This window comes from Anas platyrhynchos, chromosome 2, assembly GCF_047663525.1.
Source record: "Anas platyrhynchos isolate ZD024472 breed Pekin duck chromosome 2, IASCAAS_PekinDuck_T2T, whole genome shotgun sequence".
Classification (NCBI taxonomy): Eukaryota; Metazoa; Chordata; class Aves; order Anseriformes; family Anatidae; genus Anas; species Anas platyrhynchos.
The window spans coordinates 158,353,982-158,372,871 of record NC_092588.1 but is presented as its reverse complement, the minus strand read 5'-3'; the positions used below and the strand labels follow the sequence as shown (position 1 = coordinate 158,372,871).

The window sequence follows — 18,890 nt, the reverse complement described above, 5'->3', positions numbered from 1 at the left end:
CCAAGTCATTAAAATAATTAGGTCAAACAAGAAGCAATTGTTTATCACCTACATTTCCTGTTGAATCTTTGACTTCATTGTCAGACCTGAAAAGGGGATTATGTGCTTGGAGGCTTGTTATATCATTAACTCCAATTAAAGAAATTACTTCTCCCAATAAGTGTTAGATCTCTAAATATATGTGATGTTGTTACCCATGGTGGATCTACTGGGATATTTGAGTATCCAGTGGAGGCACATGTGGATTTAATTTACAATCAGGGAGGTACCATACAAGGAGCAGGTAAATAACCTGCTGGCAAACATGGCAGGACTAATGAAGAGCCACAGTCTTCAGTCCTGCCTAGGAAGCTGGTAGGTATCTACCGAACTCAGAAGTCTCATTTTTTTAATATTATTTTTTATTTTATTATTTTTTTTTTTCCAGCAAAGTTGGGTTTCATTGATGAGAAATGAAAAAAGACCTTTGGATTTCACCCTACAGTTTTCTATATTTCAGTTAAGCAGTGGTATGGGTTGCCAAGAGAAGTTGTGTGGTCTCTGGAGGTTCTCAAGTTCCCACCATCCCTGGAGGTTTTCAGGACCCAAATGTACAAAACAATGGGTAACCTGCTCTGGTCCCACACCTGACCCCACTTGGAACAGGAGGTCGGACTAGAGACCTCCTGAGGTCCCTTCCAACCTGATTTTTTTTTTTGTAATGCTATGGTTTTCAACTCTATAACTTGGAACTGGGCCACAGCACATATTGAAGAAAGCACCTGGTCCTGATTTAGATAATGTAAGCGAGGCCATGTTTCACATAGCAGCCGAACCAGCCTGTAACTAGTCTCCCATCGTATGACAAGGACCATATGTCGTTCCATGTGGCGCTAACTGGTTGGGAGTGAGAGAGATTATTACATCCTCTTTCATCTCTGGGATAACTCTTCCTAGATGGAGAATCTATTTCCTTAGTGAAGCTGTTCCATTGATTGAATCATGCTTGCAATAATTTTGTGCATAATTACTAGTTCGGGTCTTTCTGGTTTTCACTGCCATTAAGGGCGTTCTCCGTCTCTGCCTCTCACATGAAAGACTCTCTGAAACACCAGATACCTTCAACCCTTGTAGACCTTTCTCATCTGGGATGTAATCATCTCTTAGTCTTCTCTGTAATATGTTCGAAGTCCTTAATGTGTTCAGCATGAGATTTGGCAGGTATCCAAATCCCAATAGGGCGAGGAAGACTGTCTTGTAGCAGAGCCCTGGTAGGTCAAAGTGGTCTGTTATGATTCAAGCAAGCCAGTGCCCAGCACTAAGTGTTCCTCACTTGATTTATAGGTTTGCCTTCAACAAAAAAATGAAAGAGAAGGCAGGATGACTGCATCTTGCAGTTATGACCTCAAAGCAAAAGCAGCTGAGACAAGACCAAAGTGAGTTCTCTGTTATTCAGAAGGGATAAAGTTCAGGGGAAAACCTCAGGGCACAGTGAGTCATAGAGACGAGTTATCGTGCCATGGAGTTGAGGTACCAAAGGATGGAAGAAGTTTAATAAAGAATGTACATTTGTCCGTTTTCTGCAAAAATTTTTGATGTCTCAGTACAAGCTGAAATGATAACACTGGCTAAACAATTTTCCCCAATGTCAGCCCCTCCAGTCAAAGGAGAGACCCGGAGAGATATGGCCATGAGTTACTACCTGGGGGCACCTTTCTCTTTCTACTCAGTGCAGAGGAAAAGGAAAAGACTCCTAGGTTAGATTTTCATCTGGTGGGGTGAAGCCAGGCTCTACATCTGTGGATCTTTTTGGATCCCATGGACTTAAGAGCAGGATTCAGCAAAATTTAATGATGGCTTTTTGACAGCTAAAGGGGAGCCAGAGGTCTTTACACCCTTTGAGGCCTCTGGGCAGAAGTGAGGACTTCTAAAACACTTCACTCATGGTAAGTAGTGGTGAGCAGTATGTGTCTGTGGTAGGTCAGACCTGCTTCTCTCCAGAGACAGCAGTGGCTGTAAAAATGCTCATTTTGCTCAGAATTCAGTGCCAAGCTTCCAGATATGCAGTGCATGGGGAAGACAAGTCCTACCTTTGAAAGCAGTGGGACATGGGGTCTCCAAGACTTCATTGACTCTGTGCCTAAGCTGCTAAATACAAGAATCCAACTCTCGCCCTCTCTAGCTACCCCTCCATAACTACTGGTTGACTCTGTCTTGACAACAAGGCACCTTCCTGGGTATGGATCCTGAAATTTGCTCTTTCTGTAGGAAATCCATTTTGAGAAGCTTGCATCTTGCTCCCTGCCCTGGCCGTGTACATGACATTGTTTGGTTGGTACAGATGTGGGGTGGAGTGAAGGGTTTTGGGAAAACTGGATTCAGGATTAGTCCCTTCTGGGCAAGTTGTGGGGGTTTCTTCCTCAAGGTGCTTCAAGGGTTAAGCCAGCAGGACTGGGCTGTGAAGGGAAGATTGATTTTTCTGCCTGTGCTGTGCATGGCACGGCATGAAAGTGTTTGCAACGTGAGCTGGTGCATGGATGTTATCGCAGAAAACCCTGCCAGAGAGCCCAGGGCTGTGCTCAGCACTGGATGCCATCCTCTGCTGAACACCAAATGCACACGTGTCCTGCTTATTCCTTCCCAAACCTCCTTGATCCCCTCCAGGATGGACGGAGCCCAGATCTTCTGATGCTCTGTGTGTAAAGAACTCACCGTTCAAGGATGCTGCGTGCCCCCAGAAATCTTAAAAATGCAGAATTGGCTTTGCCAGGCCTCCTGCCCTGCTATTTTATTTACCTGCCTGCTATTTAGGGAGCACAGCTTCTAAATAACTGCACCAGGACAGGGGTCGTTTACTGCAGCCGTGTCCCTGTGATTGATGCTGACTTTGTGTCAAAGAAAACAAAACAACACAAAACAGAATAACGCCACCAACAATAAACACAAAAATCAATCAAACAAAGAGAATTCAGCTTCTTCCCACTTTGTAGGGATTTGGGTGCACTTTGGGATGGACTGTTTAGATGACAGATGATGTGATAGGCACTCTAAGACAGCTTCGCTCCTACTAGGAGATTTCAGCTTTTTGAATCAGCTGCAAACGTCAGAAGTTCGCACTTTCCTGAGCTGTTTTTCAGCACTGGGTTTATATCTTGCTTTGCACCCCCTTCTCCTCCAGGTGGAGAGGAGCTCGATTCTTTTTCAAAGCTGCTCTCGTTGGATTTCTGAGCTGCATTTCAGATTCTCCCAGAGCAGGAGACATGCTGATGACAGGCAAACCACGGCTGCTAGTCGTGTTGCCTGACCCTCTGGTGGAAGGCAATGGGATGTTTCAGAGTAGCATAAAACCCAAAATCAATCAGAATTGCTTAATTTTTCCACAGTTGGATCTGAAGCAGCTTTGGGCTTGGTTTGCCCAGGGGAGCTGGACCGAGTCTGAGCATCACAGCAGGTTTTGGTCAGATCCTCAAGCACCCATCCTACACAATGACATCTTCATTAAAGGGTTTTCTGCTTCCTTTCACTCTTTTCTCTGACAAAACCTTCTGCTTCACTCTACAACTGCTCACAGCCCCTCGTGCGGTTTGCCCTAAATAATCTCCGGGGAACCTTTCTGCCTTCCACAGACCCAACTTCCCTTTCCACATTATTTCAGCACAGCAATGAGCAGCTCTTATCTAATTAGGGTATCTACTTAGCGATTTCCTCCCGCAGCCACTCGCTTTTAGCTCCGCATGGCTTTTGCGAGGTTGGTGGTTTGCTGGTCAAGCTGCACGTGTGAACCTGCTCCAAAAAGAGTGCTCAGCCAGAAATTCGGGTGTCAGACAGAGCAGGGTGGCCAATCTGCTTCAAAAAAAAAGTGTTCAATCAGAAAAACAGATATCAGCTAGAGCAGAGTGGGCAGTGCAACCCCATGCAAACCTTTTCCCTTCATTTCCCCACCTCTGTGTTGGCATCTTGGCCAAAATTGCTCCCTGCCAGTGTCAGAAATCTCTTTTAATCTTAGCTGGAGATGTTTCTGTAAGGCGTCTCCTGCATGGCCACTTGCTGTTGTCGGCCATTTGCTGTTGTCTTTTCCCTTTCTTTTTCTCTTGAAAGTAAATAGCTCTCCCAACTGCAAAACCCAAAGTGCCTGGCTTGTTGTGGATTAAAGAGTGTGTTTAAAATCTCTTCCCTCTGATGTTTAATCAGGGCTGAGCCCCACGGCAGACTTTCCTTCCAGAGAGCTGTAATTTTCTTTCTCCCTGACCTGACCACTTGTCTCCAGAAATGTTGCAGGAACCTGATATTTCTGAGAGCATCAGCCCTCTTCTTGAAAGCAGCTGGAGCTGGCCAGTGGGCAGGACAATTATGACAGAAATGAGCACAGCCGGTGATAAAACAAGGTTAATTTCCTTAAGAGCCAGCGAAAACGTATCCCTCTGAGATGCACCGTTACAGCCTAGATTGTTCCACCAGGCCCCATAACTCCAACATTTGGAGACCGGAGGCTAAATTTAGGCATGTTACTGTTTCTATTTTAATATCCTGGAAATGGCTTAGAGTCCGGCGCTGGATGTCAGTCTGGGAGGGCAATTTTGCATTCTTCCCACCGAGCCCCCCGCCGCAGGCTCTGGTTATTATATGCCTGCCAATCCCTCCCTGGTCTGCTGCACTTGGGGAGGTTCGATAAAATGATGAAAATTAGAAGCGAAACTGGTGCGTGGTGCTCAGCAGGGGGTGGTTTTAAGGTGGTAAGAGGAAGATTTCTTCTCTCTTGTCACAACGTCCGGATTAGTGGCTTCTCTTCTTTCAACCTGGGAAGATAAGGTGGGATCATACTCATTGTAGGTCCCCTCTGTGGGTGATGGAGAAGGTGCTTCTCCTCCTGCTTCTGCCCTGACTCTTCAGAGTGACCAGTGCTGTAGGATGGTGCCATGGGAAGCTGCTTGAAGGGAGTTGGAAAAAATTTATCCCCACCTGGCAAAGAACAGCACTGGCCTGGTCCCCATGGTGGGGTTTGCAGAGGACACTTCAGGATGGGTTTGGGGCTGTGGTTCTGCATCATGCTTTAAGAGAAACCTGCTTGTGGGGTGGGCATTACAACCATCGTCCCTCTCCTGGGCTGCTACTCCTTGCACAAGACCAAAGTGGCTGGTGGACAGCAGATTTGGCTCATCAGCCCTGCAAGACCCTCTCAAGCTGGGTAGAAAAAGGCAAGACTTGTGGCCGTGCTGCTTTAGAAACAGCAACAATAACCCAGGCCACGACATTTCCTGAGTTTCCAGTGTTTAGCCAAGCAAACTGGCTTTTCAGACAGAGTACCTTTGTAAAAACCTCTATCTATAATATCCTAAGGAGGCTGTTGGTATGCGGTGGCTCCTCATAAAACAAGAGTTAGCGCACCGTGGCGTGGAACCGTTACACCACAGACAACAACACCCTGCACTTAGAATAAGAAATGGCTGGCGTTTCTCATTTTAAGAGTGTCACGGAAAGAAAACACATTTATTTTTATTTCTTTCTCTCTTTCCCGGTCAGAATAAAGCCCCTGTTGTATTTCTGTGCACATTGCCATCAGGAGCCAGGGCAGAGCTGCCTGTTCCTAAGCCATCCCCAGCCTAACTCCATCCTCCCCGCAGTGGAAGGTCCCTGTTCGGCTTTGATCAGTGGCTATGTCCTCCCAGTGACCCTCCCCCGGCTCCTACTGCCCTCTCTCATTGATCCTCACCATTGCTGTCCTCCTGACCTTTATCTGATGGCTCTGTTTGTTTCTGCTTCATTCCCCAGGTGCTGGGCTGCAGCAGAGCATTTCTCGGTGGAATTTTTCCACGGGAAGAAGGGAGCTCAGTGGTGATGCTATCGGGACAGCTCAGAGCCCTGACTCATGCAGTTGCACTTAAAAAGCAATTGAAAGGCACTGGTTTCTTGCCTTGTGGCCTACGAGATAAGTATTGATTCCCTTTTATTTTAGGTCTCTTTCTTCCCGGATCAAGATTGAAATTAGTTTCTGGAAGGAAGGCTTGGCTTTATTGAAGATCCTTCTGTTTTACGATGAAGGTATTTGTGTGTTGATTAAGTCATAACAAGCCTATTTTATGCTCTCTTATGACCTTTCCTTTGAAGATCTCAAGACACTTTGAATGCATCAAAAGGACCTTACCCTCTCCTACAAAGCCTTTTGACTTTGACCCAAACTAGGGAAACATTGCCCTGGGTGACAATTTCTTCTCCTGTTCTTGCTGGACAGACAGATCAGTGAAGTTCAAGGACAGGACCTTGGCTTGCAGAGGTGGGGGCTGCACCTTGGTAATTTTGGGGATTATGTACTGAAACTAACATCCATCAGACATCTGTGGGCTGAGTCACCATCAGAGAAAGTTCCTCCAAAGCTCAGGAAGAAAAAACCCTACAGGGGGATGTCCAGGAGTGGGTGGAGAGGACAATATGTTTGAGCAGCAAAGAAAACCCATTTTTGGGTTTTCTTTTGGAGGTAAAAATTGATCTCAGACCAGAGCATCCATGATGCTAAGCATAACATCCACTTGCTTCACAACCAATACTAGCACTGAGGAAAAGCAGGATGAAATTTCCTCAAGGTTGGGTCACCTCCGCATGGTCTGGTGTTTTCTGGGACTGCGGCTGGCTTAGAGTCCATGTCCCAACCACAAGAGCCCTCTCAGGAGGAGGGATGGGGCCCTGAGCTCCCGGCAGCACTCTGTGCCTGCATGTGAGGTGGTGCAACTATCTAATTACACAGAGGAGTAATTACTGATGGTGTCAGGTTGTGCTTCACGGTCTTTCATGCAACCTGATTTTGTGGCAAGACTAGAAGCTATTTCCATTACCTACCTAACCTTACTTTTGTAGGTGATTTTACAGACTTATCTAAATGGGTTTAAAATTATTTTTTTTTCTCAAAAAAATTTGTTGATTTTCCCTTTTGTTAGTTACAGCAGAAATGCGAAATATTCAATGCCCAGAAACAAGTAAAACAAAAAGAGAGAGGAAAGCAAAATGAGGGATGCAATTAAAACATCACTGTTCTGTCAGTCCTTCACCACATAAAATCTGGAACTGCAACAGGAAATGTAAACAGAAAAGAAAATAAAAAAAAGGAAAGTAGCAGTAAAGCATGGAGAGCAAAGACAGCTTTTGGTGGGCTGGCACATGTTTTAAATGGAGCGTGCTATTGTTGCCAAAGAGTTTCATATGCGGAGCCACTGGGAGGATTTTAGCAGGGAAAATTGAAAACCACCTTCCCCAAACTTCAATAGAGTCACATTTTTCTCTTCCTTAATGAAGATATAACACGTGCTTTGAGTGCTGCCAGCAGGGGAGTTGGTTCCGGCAGGATTCCACTCTTCTTTAGATTAAAAAGAAAGGAAAAAATAAGGAGTCAGAATGGATGCTGTTTTCCCGAATTCTTTGTAGACTCGCAGAAAACAGGGCTGGGAGGGATCTTCAGCTGTCTGAGCCCACTTCTGACCTGAGGGCAGGCTGCGATTCCCATGCACCAGTCCTGACACATGGCCCCTGATATGGTCCTGATGTAATATGTGCATCACAGATGGCTGAGGTATAGGCACAGACCAGCAGAGACTCCGTGTACCATGTTAGAGTAAAAAGTTCTGTTCAGAAATGTGGTTTACATTTGGTGCTTCATCTGAAATTAGACGTGAAAAGCAACTCAGACCGTTGACACACAAACGAAGGAGTGAGGGATTCGGCTACGGGCTAGCAATGCACAGAAAGACTTTGTGCATGGTTTAAAGACCTCAAAATGAAAAAGTCCTGCCCCACTGATGTTAATAGTCTTTGGGGCAGCCCTTGAGCTTCTTCTCAAGGCAAAGCACGGACGTGGCTCCTAAATAGGTTCTAGAAGGACATACGATTGTGCTTGTCCCTCTTATTTTACTGGGTCATTGATGGGAACATCAATGTGTGTGCTTCAACGCTTCCCCTCCAGAATCATGCTGGTACCCAAACATTTATTTGTGTCGAAACCCTGCTTGTGCAGGATTTAATCCTGTTGCTATCTCCCCTGATCCCATGCAGACTCCAGCACATCTGGGAACTGAGCACTCACGTCCAGATCCCAAACTTGCTATGCAGCAAATGTTTCTCTGCAGAAGGTCCTTCCAGCCTTCAAGAGACGTTTGGCACCTGGAAGTGGTGAGAATGCAGGAGCTGAATTGCTGAGCAATACATCACTGCAGAGCACACCATCCTTTCTGCAGCCCCTGCCAACACCTCTCAGTCCCAATTATCCCTTGGAGGGTGACATGAGCCAGTGCTGAGCCTGGGAGGGTTTCTTCTTTGAGGGAAATGTTCAAAACACACTCCAAAGCCTATACAAAATCTCACAGAACTCCACAGTGATCCTAATCTAGGTACACATATGTATTTCCCCAGCTCAACACCTTTTTTTTTTTTTTTCATCTGATTCCTCCTCGGTCTCTTTAGAGGACATTTTCATCAACTCCGGAGGCTAAGCAAGCCACAGTATTTTTCATTACTTCTTGGAGACTCTAAAAGGGAAGGTTTTGGGGAAATATAAACAAAGGATTAGCACTAAAATTGAAGAAATGTCTTCAACCACCTTTGGCTTGCAGCAGGTCACAGACTGAGGACTTAAACCTGGGTTCTGCAGTTTTGCTCTTCTTGGTGGAAAGACCTTCTTCTCTCATCTCTATCCTTTTAATATTTTGCCACATTTTCTTCTGAAGTTTTATTCCTGCAGCTTCTTCCTCTTTTCTCCTAGCCTTTTTTTTTCCACATGTGTTCAACAGTCAGTGCTGATGACCTTCTTCAGTGTGCATTGGTCAACCTCTTGGCTTAGCAGGGGTCCAAGGTCTGACTCAGTCCTTTTCCTTTCCCTGCCTACCATGTTATAGCTGTGCATGCTCATCTTGTTTGCAGTTTTTTTGGAAAAGGCCCCAGTGGGAAGCTTGAGTCTTGTGGCAGGCATTTCAACTCTGCAATTATCTATTGGTGCTGCTAATCTGCTTCAAGTGGAGCTGGCCGTGCTCAGAATGTGCTTGTGGCTTTCCTCGTCTTTGGCTCTTTGCTGTGGTTTAGGCCCTTTCTGAATTCCCCAGTGTTCAGGAAGAGCTGGAGCAGTTCCCACACTGTTTCTTCTCCTCCTTTACCCTTTCCCTGGTTCCTTGGCATTCTCTGGGTTTTTACTTGCAGCCCGTGTTGTTTTTTAAATGCACGTTGAAAACCTTTGGTTCCCCATGTTTACTTTTCATTGGATGTGAAAGGAAGATTTGTCTCTATTTTTAACCTGTTCCCCATTCTTTCTCTTCCTCCCATCTCCTTTACCTCTTCCTGCAGATCTGATGTTTCTCCTGTCAACTTCCCAATGATTTTCAGCTGCAAGGCAAATATGCATTGGGGTTAGATACCACAAGGAACTTTCAAGTGGAGACATGAGCCCCTTCAGGAAACCTGCTGGTGTGAAATACTGCATATGAAGCACTGCCCGAGGGAGCTTGGTTATGGAGCAGAGAGGCAGCACAGCTTCCACTAGATTTGATTCTCTGCTCTGTATAATCATTTGTGTTTTTGCAAAGGGAGCAGAAAATGTACCATGCTAGAGGAAGAAACATCTTTCATCCTCTCTGAGCACACAGAAAACAGGAGATAATCAAGAGTTTGTATATGTCAGTTCTGGTTAGAAAAGTAGGAAATGATTGATAAGATGATCTCCTGCAGAATATAAACTAGAGGCTTCATCCAGTGAGCCCAGCACCGGACTGTACAATGCAGGGACTCTTGAGATCAGGAGCCTAATTCTCTTTCTGTGGATCTCTTTCCTGGGAGTAATATTTAAAAAAGGACTCAGAAGAAATGAGGAATGATACCCAAATCTCACATTTCCAGGGTGTCGTGGTTCCGCTCGAGTGGGCAGCCGAGCTCCACCACAGCCGCTCTCTCACTCCCCCTCCTCAAAGAGGAATGGGGAGAAAATATGTGAAAGGGGCTCAAGGATTGAGATAAGGACGAGAAAATCACGCAATAATTAGTGTAACGGGCAAACCAGACTCAGCATAAGAAGACAGATAGTAAGATTTATTGCTCATTACTAACAAGCTAGAGAAGTGAGAAACAAAGAAAAGAAACCAAAAGCACCTTCCCCCCCATCCACCCTCTTCCACCTCCTCCCCCCGAGCGGCGCAGGGGAATGGTGGAATGGGGGTTATGGTCAGTCTACAGCACTTCTTCTCTGCCGCTCCTTCTTGGTCACTCTCGTCCCCTGTGCTGTGGGGTCCCACCCACGGGATGCAGTCCTTGACGAACTGATCCGGCGTGGGCTTCCCACAGGCAGCAGCTCTTCAAGAACTGCTCCAGATATGGGTCCGTACCACGGGGTCCATCCCTCAGGAGAAAACTGCTCCAACCTGGCTCCCCTACGGGCAGCAGCTCCTGCCAGATCACCTGCTCCTGCGTGGTCTCCTCTCCACGGGCTACAGGTCCGGCCCGGAATCTGCTCCGGCAGGGGTCTTCCACAGGCGGCAGCCTCCGTCGGTGCAGGGCCACCTGCTCCACCGTGGTCTCCTCCACGGGCTGCAGCGTGAAACCCTGCTCCACCGTGGTACTCCATGGGCTGCAGGGGGACATCCTGCTTCACCATGGTCCTCACCACAGGCCACAGGGGACTTTTGCTCCGGCGCCTGGAGCACCTCTCCCCCTCCTTCTACACTGACCTTGGCACCTGCAAGGCTGTTTCTCACTCCCTTGACTCTCCCGGCTGCTGTGTGGCGCAGCAGTTTTTTCTCTGTCTTAAATATGCTCTCACAGAGGCGCAAAACAACATCGCTTATTGGCTCAGATTTGGAAAACAATGGGGCCCTTCCCAAACATGGGGCAGCTTCTAGATCTTTCTCACAGAAACCACCCCTATGGCCCCCTGCTACCAAAGCCTTGCCACGTAAACCCACTACATTCCACCCCTCGCCTCTGTGAAAAGCATATTTAAGATTACTCACAATATACTCTTACTTTACAATTATCACAACAATTTTCACAAATTTCACTTAAATCAAAAAGAAAACAAAATTCACCACACCAAAATAAACATAACATCATCACAGCACCGACAAGGTGGACATTTTACACACACACCACCCCTCGTCCCTTCACCACACTAACATTTCACAGTTACTGCTTTCTTAAATTCTTCACAACTTGTACATTCTTAACAATCATCCTGCGCATATTTTGCCCGTTACTTCTACCAACTATCATCCTTATCTCAAATTCCTCGAGCCCCACGTTGGGCGCCAAAAAGGACTGTCGTGGTTCCGCTCGAGTGGGCAGCCGAGCTCCACCACAGCCGCTCTCTCACTCCCCCTCCTCAAAGAGGAATGGGGAGAAAATATGTGAAAGGGGCTCAAGGATTGAGATAAGGACGAGAAAATCACGCAATAATTAGTGTAACGGGCAAACCAGACTCAGCATAAGAAGACAGATAGTAAGATTTATTGCTCATTACTAACAAGCTAGAGAAGTGAGAAACAAAGAAAAGAAACCAAAAGCACCTTCCCCCCCATCCACCCTCTTCCACCTCCTCCCCCCGAGCGGCGCAGGGGAATGGTGGAATGGGGGTTATGGTCAGTCTACAGCACTTCTTCTCTGCCGCTCCTTCTTGGTCACTCTCGTCCCCTGTGCTGTGGGGTCCCACCCACGGGATGCAGTCCTTGACGAACTGATCCGGCGTGGGCTTCCCACAGGCAGCAGCTCTTCAAGAACTGCTCCAGATATGGGTCCGTACCACGGGGTCCATCCCTCAGGAGAAAACTGCTCCAACCTGGCTCCCCTACGGGCAGCAGCTCCTGCCAGATCACCTGCTCCTGCGTGGTCTCCTCTCCACGGGCTACAGGTCCGGCCCGGAATCTGCTCCGGCAGGGGTCTTCCACAGGCGGCAGCCTCCGTCGGTGCAGGGCCACCTGCTCCACCGTGGTCTCCTCCACGGGCTGCAGCGTGAAACCCTGCTCCACCGTGGTACTCCATGGGCTGCAGGGGGACATCCTGCTTCACCATGGTCCTCACCACAGGCCACAGGGGACTTTTGCTCCGGCGCCTGGAGCACCTCTCCCCCTCCTTCTACACTGACCTTGGCACCTGCAAGGCTGTTTCTCACTCCCTTGACTCTCCCGGCTGCTGTGTGGCGCAGCAGTTTTTTCTCTGTCTTAAATATGCTCTCACAGAGGCGCAAAACAACATCGCTTATTGGCTCAGATTTGGAAAACAATGGGGCCCTTCCCAAACATGGGGCAGCTTCTAGATCTTTCTCACAGAAACCACCCCTATGGCCCCCTGCTACCAAAGCCTTGCCACGTAAACCCACTACATTCCACCCCTCGCCTCTGTGAAAAGCATATTTAAGATTACTCACAATATACTCTTACTTTACAATTATCACAACAATTTTCACAAATTTCACTTAAATCAAAAAGAAAACAAAATTCACCACACCAAAATAAACATAACATCATCACAGCACCGACAAGGTGGACATTTTACACACACACCACCCCTCGTCCCTTCACCACACTAACATTTCACAGTTACTGCTTTCTTAAATTCTTCACAACTTGTACATTCTTAACAATCATCCTGCGCATATTTTGCCCGTTACTTCTACCAACTATCATCCTTATCTCAAATTCCTCGAGCCCCACGTTGGGCGCCAAAAAGGACTGTCGTGGTTCCGCTCGAGTGGGCAGCCGAGCTCCACCACAGCCGCTCTCTCACTCCCCCTCCTCAAAGAGGAATGGGGAGAAAATATGTGAAAGGGGCTCAAGGATTGAGATAAGGACGAGAAAATCACGCAATAATTAGTGTAACGGGCAAACCAGACTCAGCATAAGAAGACAGATAGTAAGATTTATTGCTCATTACTAACAAGCTAGAGAAGTGAGAAACAAAGAAAAGAAACCAAAAGCACCTTCCCCCCCATCCACCCTCTTCCACCTCCTCCCCCCGAGCGGCGCAGGGGAATGGTGGAATGGGGGTTATGGTCAGTCTACAGCACTTCTTCTCTGCCGCTCCTTCTTGGTCACTCTCGTCCCCTGTGCTGTGGGGTCCCACCCACGGGATGCAGTCCTTGACGAACTGATCCGGCGTGGGCTTCCCACAGGCAGCAGCTCTTCAAGAACTGCTCCAGATATGGGTCCGTACCACGGGGTCCATCCCTCAGGAGAAAACTGCTCCAACCTGGCTCCCCTACGGGCAGCAGCTCCTGCCAGATCACCTGCTCCTGCGTGGTCTCCTCTCCACGGGCTACAGGTCCGGCCCGGAATCTGCTCCGGCAGGGGTCTTCCACAGGCGGCAGCCTCCGTCGGTGCAGGGCCACCTGCTCCACCGTGGTCTCCTCCACGGGCTGCAGCGTGAAACCCTGCTCCACCGTGGTACTCCATGGGCTGCAGGGGGACATCCTGCTTCACCATGGTCCTCACCACAGGCCACAGGGGACTTTTGCTCCGGCGCCTGGAGCACCTCTCCCCCTCCTTCTACACTGACCTTGGCACCTGCAAGGCTGTTTCTCACTCCCTTGACTCTCCCGGCTGCTGTGTGGCGCAGCAGTTTTTTCTCTGTCTTAAATATGCTCTCACAGAGGCGCAAAACAACATCGCTTATTGGCTCAGATTTGGAAAACAATGGGGCCCTTCCCAAACATGGGGCAGCTTCTAGATCTTTCTCACAGAAACCACCCCTATGGCCCCCTGCTACCAAAGCCTTGCCACGTAAACCCACTACACAGGGATAACTTGCCACGTTCCCAGCGGGTTATTTACCTTCATTATTAAAAAGCTGCACTGAGTAGCTACTTTGTATGCATCTAAATTTATTTTTCACTTCCACACGCTGCTGGAGCTTACCTCTGTCTTTTTATCATAACTCTTTTTCCTGTTGCAGATTTGTGTGAACTATGATTGAATTGCTTCTCCAGGAGTCTTGCCCATGTCCAGAGAAGTATGTGACCCAAGAGGGCTGTTTTGTTTTCAGCACTGTGTGGTCCTCCACAGAGATTCACATCGCCTTTTGTCTCAGCTTCCGTCATGCCAAGCCTGAGCAATTTGCCTGCTTTCTACAAGATTTTGCTTTCTTATTTGCAATCTCTGTTTGGGCACCATTGTATTCAAATCAATGAAGTCATCTGCTCGATGGCTATAAAAAATAAAGTAGGAGCTGGCAGAGGGTTATTTTGAGATCAGACACATTTGTGCTAGCTTGGCTGTTGGCCAGGAGGTCATAAACGTAAAAAGGGACAGTATAGTCTTCCTTTGACTATTTCACCCTGGTTTTATCTTCAAAACAACACAGCAAAAATAGAAAAGGTCTAGACGTGAAGCTAAAGAAAAGCTATACCATTCCTGTAGCAAGGGACTACAGAAATAATCCTGATCAGGCACCAAGAGCTTCCCCTAGCTGTGTCTTTGTCGAAATTCCCTGAAATTACACTTAAATTTCAGCCAAGAGAGGCCAGCAAGGCCCAGTAATTGGAGGTGGGACCAATGTGATAACCAATGTGAAGGAGATGGTGATGCTCATTTACTCAACCTCATACACACAGCAGGGATCAGACATTTCCAATGGAAAACTGGGGGCTTTGTGCGTAATGCTTTCTAAAATGTGTCCGCTTTTCACTCTGATGTCTACTTTGCAAGAAAAAAAAAACACCAAAATAATCTTCCTTTTGATGTGTTTCTCACGTAATTCACTGAATTGTTAACGTGATTGTCTTGTTACTGTGCTTCCTTGCAAACTAGCTTCTCTGGTAAGGCTGCATCTCCCAGGGCTTTTCCTTGATCTCAGAGTGGAGGAAGCAGATATTTCTGCAGAAAGTTTTCTCTGGTCATATTCCCCCGTGTTACCTTGTGCCAATGGGATGAAGATTGTGGTGCATCAAAATTTACCCAGCCAAGGTGGTCTTCTTCAAGATGTTCTACTGGGAACAGTTTCTGCTCCTAAAATGTATTTATTTTTTCCTGGGACCCTTATTAGCACGGCCAGGGAATTTGTTAACAATTAAATGGCCTGGACATCTACGGGATATAAGCCCTTTGTGACCCCCAGTGTGATAGTGCTGTGTTTAAGCCTGATTAGGAAAGCAGTGGAGAAGGACTCACTCCTACCAAGGGAGCTGTTTCTGAGGAAGAGAACAGCAGTGCCAGGCAGCAAAGGTTATTGAAAGTTGCTTTAAACCATCACTTCAGGACCTCTCAGTGACTTCAGTCACAGCAGGTTCTGCTGAGCTAGACCAAAGCAGACCCAGTGCAGAGTTATATCCTACTCTGTACAAGAGGATAATAAAGTTAGCCCATTCTGATACCATTAATAAGGCTTTTTAAAAAATTACCATTTATATATATTTAATTTTAAAGGAGACTCTTGTTTTGTTCATCTTTTCCTTGCTTTACTCACTTGGTAAATAGCTAAATCCCTCTATGGACTTTACTTTCTAAATCTGTACAAAGGGGCCCAAAATTCTTTGCCTGCCTGCATTAGACCACACCCGTGGGATAATGAAATGTGCTCCCTTTTCCCTTCCACCTGCTCATCTTGACCTGGGACCCAGGTGCTCCCAAAATATAAACTGTGTTTTCGGCAAGGCCAGCCAGCTGCTCCTGAAACAGAAACCACCCCTGAGGCTTTGCAGAGCTCACAGCCACGGCCAAGGCCCCAAAAATCTGGGCCTCTTCTCTCCTCTGCCCTCCGCTAGTTGCACAGTCATGTTCACCGGCTTCCCAAAGGTGAGGCATGGTGAAGAGCTGCAGGAATTTTTGCCAGAAAAAATGAAGCCTGTTCCTATAGAAGGACTTTGTCTGCCCCAAACCGACTGGCTCATTCTTTGGCTCGAGGAGGCATGCCTCTTCCCAGGTCTGACTTTACTTTGGAAGTGTTCATCTCTGCAGATAGGGGAACAGAATGTGTTCCCACTGCCAACGTAGCCGGACCTCTGCTGCCAAGAGTGAAAGGTTGCAGGAATGGTTTGCAAAGAGCCTGTGTAATTGTCTGCAGCCCTAGGAAAGACGAAACCAGCGCTATTTCAAACGGGGCTTGTTGCTTCAACACAGGATAACCTCCACACCATCTCCAGCCCAGATTGACATAAAGGCTCCTTGAGGCGAGTAAAAGCAGATGCACATATAGCCCGAATATCATAAACACACTCCCTGGGGATACATCATCCCAGAGGCTACAGAGATGCCTTGTCAGGATGCTGACGGCTCAAGAAGAGCTATGGCCAAGAACAGCACATGGTTAGTCCTAGATGCAGACAGGACGGTGCTTTCATTCTGTTCCTCTTCCTCTGCCCTTGTCTTTCAGGATTTCTGAGCAGCAGCCCCCATCCAAAGGATGCTGTCCTCCTTTGGGATCTCCTCTGTTTGCTCCTGTGGGGCTTGGGCTGGGCTGTGTGGGGTGATGGACAAGCCACTGAGGTTATTCCCCCTATCCTTTATTTTTTCATGCTCTGCAGGCTAAGCAAAGGAACCAGAGGAAAATTCTAGGCTCAGATTTCGGATAGTCCAGCCCATGCAGAGCATGATCTGACTTTGCCCTGCGGGGTGGTCTCGTGGCACTGCAGGCTTTGTAGCCACGTGCCAGCCCCCCGTGGCCCTGCTATTCTCTGCCTCCCCAGCAAGGAGCTGCCTCCAGCCACGACACGGGGCTGCGTCCGTGACTGCAGAGCAGCCGGGGAAGAGGGCTCAGCAGAAGTGGTGATTGAGCCTGGAGAAGGAACCGGCCAGTTGGTCTCTCGGGGTGGGATTTCTCTGCATTGACTGCAGCTGCCGACACGTGGGGCATCCAGTCAACAACAGCTCTTTAGGCTCCCTCTGAAGTCAACGGGGAGAGATCAGGGCCTCCACGGGGAGCCTCATTCTGCCATTAGACTGGTGTGCAGCAGAGACAGCCTGAATTGCCTTTTGAAGGCAGTTTCTCATTCTCAGAAGGGCTCTAGAAAATGAGCTGAGACAAGATGCTGGCTTTTGATGGCTAAAACTGCCTGGGATGAACCCCCTGCCTTCTAAATCCAGACTCCATTTGTGGCTGCCAATGTTGATTACCAGTCCTACCACCCTTGTTAGTAGAGTTGATCTAGTAGTGAGGGAGAAGGGTGGAGATTTCTCCCAAAATTGGCCCCTTCGGTGGCAACATGTGACACATTTTCTCTCCTATGCCTTTGCAAAATATGGTAATATTTCAAAGATTTTTTTTTTCTTCTTCTTCTCTAACTTCAAAGAGCCTAGACACAAAACTCAAAACACACAGCAATATACCATGAGCATAGTCTGTCTTTGACATTTGTTGACTTCTTTGGCTTTAGACCCTGTAAGAAACCCCAGGGAATTCACTACTACTATTCACATAATGAAGTGTAAAATCTTTTGGTAGCAAAAGCTTCTAGCAAATACTTGTAAACTAAACAAAACCAAGGCATAGGCTCAAGAACTGGAACTCCCTGTCGATGCTGTTTAATAGTTAGCATGCTCTGCAGCACAGCTTTGACCCATGCCAACTTGTGGTCTCCTAGACGTGTCCCGGTAATTGTATGCACATGGAGAAGGACATAGCATGAACCAGGAACACCCCCTCCTATGCAGTACAGAGCAAACCTCCATTTCTGGGGCAGGGGGGAAGAGTATTAGCCGTACAGATGTGAGCCATACTGCATCACTTGCCATCAGGACCAGAACTGTCTGTACTGCCTAATTGTCACAGAGGTCTGGTTTGGGTTCAGGTCAAGCAGAGTTTTCCCAGGGGAATCCCAGATATGGTTTGGTTCACATTGACTGAGAACAGCTTCCAGTGGGTGGTCTGGGTGTGACCACCATGCTCTGGAGTTGGGGAGCAAAATGTGTTGGACCAGCCGACAACCATGGCACAAAGGGAGGGCACAAAGGACCAAGGGTTGCCTGGCACATCTCATTTCCTAGTGCAGATACCTCCACGGGCATCTTGACCTCTTGGTTCCAGCTGAGTAGAGCACTTAAGCCAGAGCTTTCCAACTGCTGGTGGTATGTGAAGCACATCCAAATGCATGGAGAAGAATCCAGTGGTATGCATCATTTTTCCTTTCCAGGCACACGGGTTCATGTCCAGTGCAGTGTGTCTGGTGGGTCTTCAGTTCAGAGCCCATAGATGACTTCTCTGACTAATTGGGTGCATCGATACAGTTCAGGAGCATCCAAAGCAGCAGCAAAGCAGTGACAGTAAGCCTGGAAATAATTTTCCACTGCTGCTTTCCCAACCTCTTTGAATGGATATCCTTCATGCTTGAGCAACTTTATAAGCTAAATATTCACACCTCATTGATCGCCGCCTGGATGTTTATAGGGCCTGGGCAAAGCTGCTGTAATAGAGGGAAGGATAAGAGAGTGGAGGAATAACAGCAGATGCCTCAGTGAGGATTCATGTGCAGACTTGGACTCGGGGAATTATCTGCCTCTGTCTCAGCCAGGAAAGTGGTTGTTCAAAATGACATCATGGGATGCCCTGTTAATTTTGTCTCTGTGCGTGCTCCCAGATCAGATTTCACTTTGCAAGTTTCTCAGCTGTTATTTAAATCTGCCAAGAAACACGCACTGAGAGTGAGACCAGCTTGCTTCTTGCCTCCCTGTGCCACTGAACCTGCATCTCATGGGAAAATCCCTAGAAAGAGTCTGGTGTTGTTTCTTCTGCCCTATCATGCCAACAGACATGGCAGCTAATCCCCACTATCAAATTCCTGCAAATGAGTTTGCATGAATTTATCAAATTCAATGTCCCCACTACCATATTGATGCAGTGATAGCAAGAGACACCAGCAAAGAACAGCAACACAGAGTCCAACTCCCTCATTAGCTCTGGATACACAGATCTCCACTGGCACAACTTGACTGACCATGGGAACGTCCCCAGGGAGCTTCATCTCACCG

The 18,890-nt window shown here is 47.5% G+C and overlaps 1 long non-coding RNA gene across 1 annotated transcript; it reads left to right on the top strand.

The window, feature by feature from the left end:
• The first annotated feature begins 282 nt into the window (after positions 1 to 282).
• LOC140001769 (uncharacterized) lies at positions 283 to 17,916 on the top strand. Its single transcript, XR_011807301.1, has 3 exons — positions 283 to 354; positions 5,933 to 6,018; positions 16,451 to 17,916. It is a non-coding gene; the product is annotated as an uncharacterized lncRNA (long non-coding RNA).
• Positions 17,917 to 18,890: the final 974 nt, after the last annotated feature.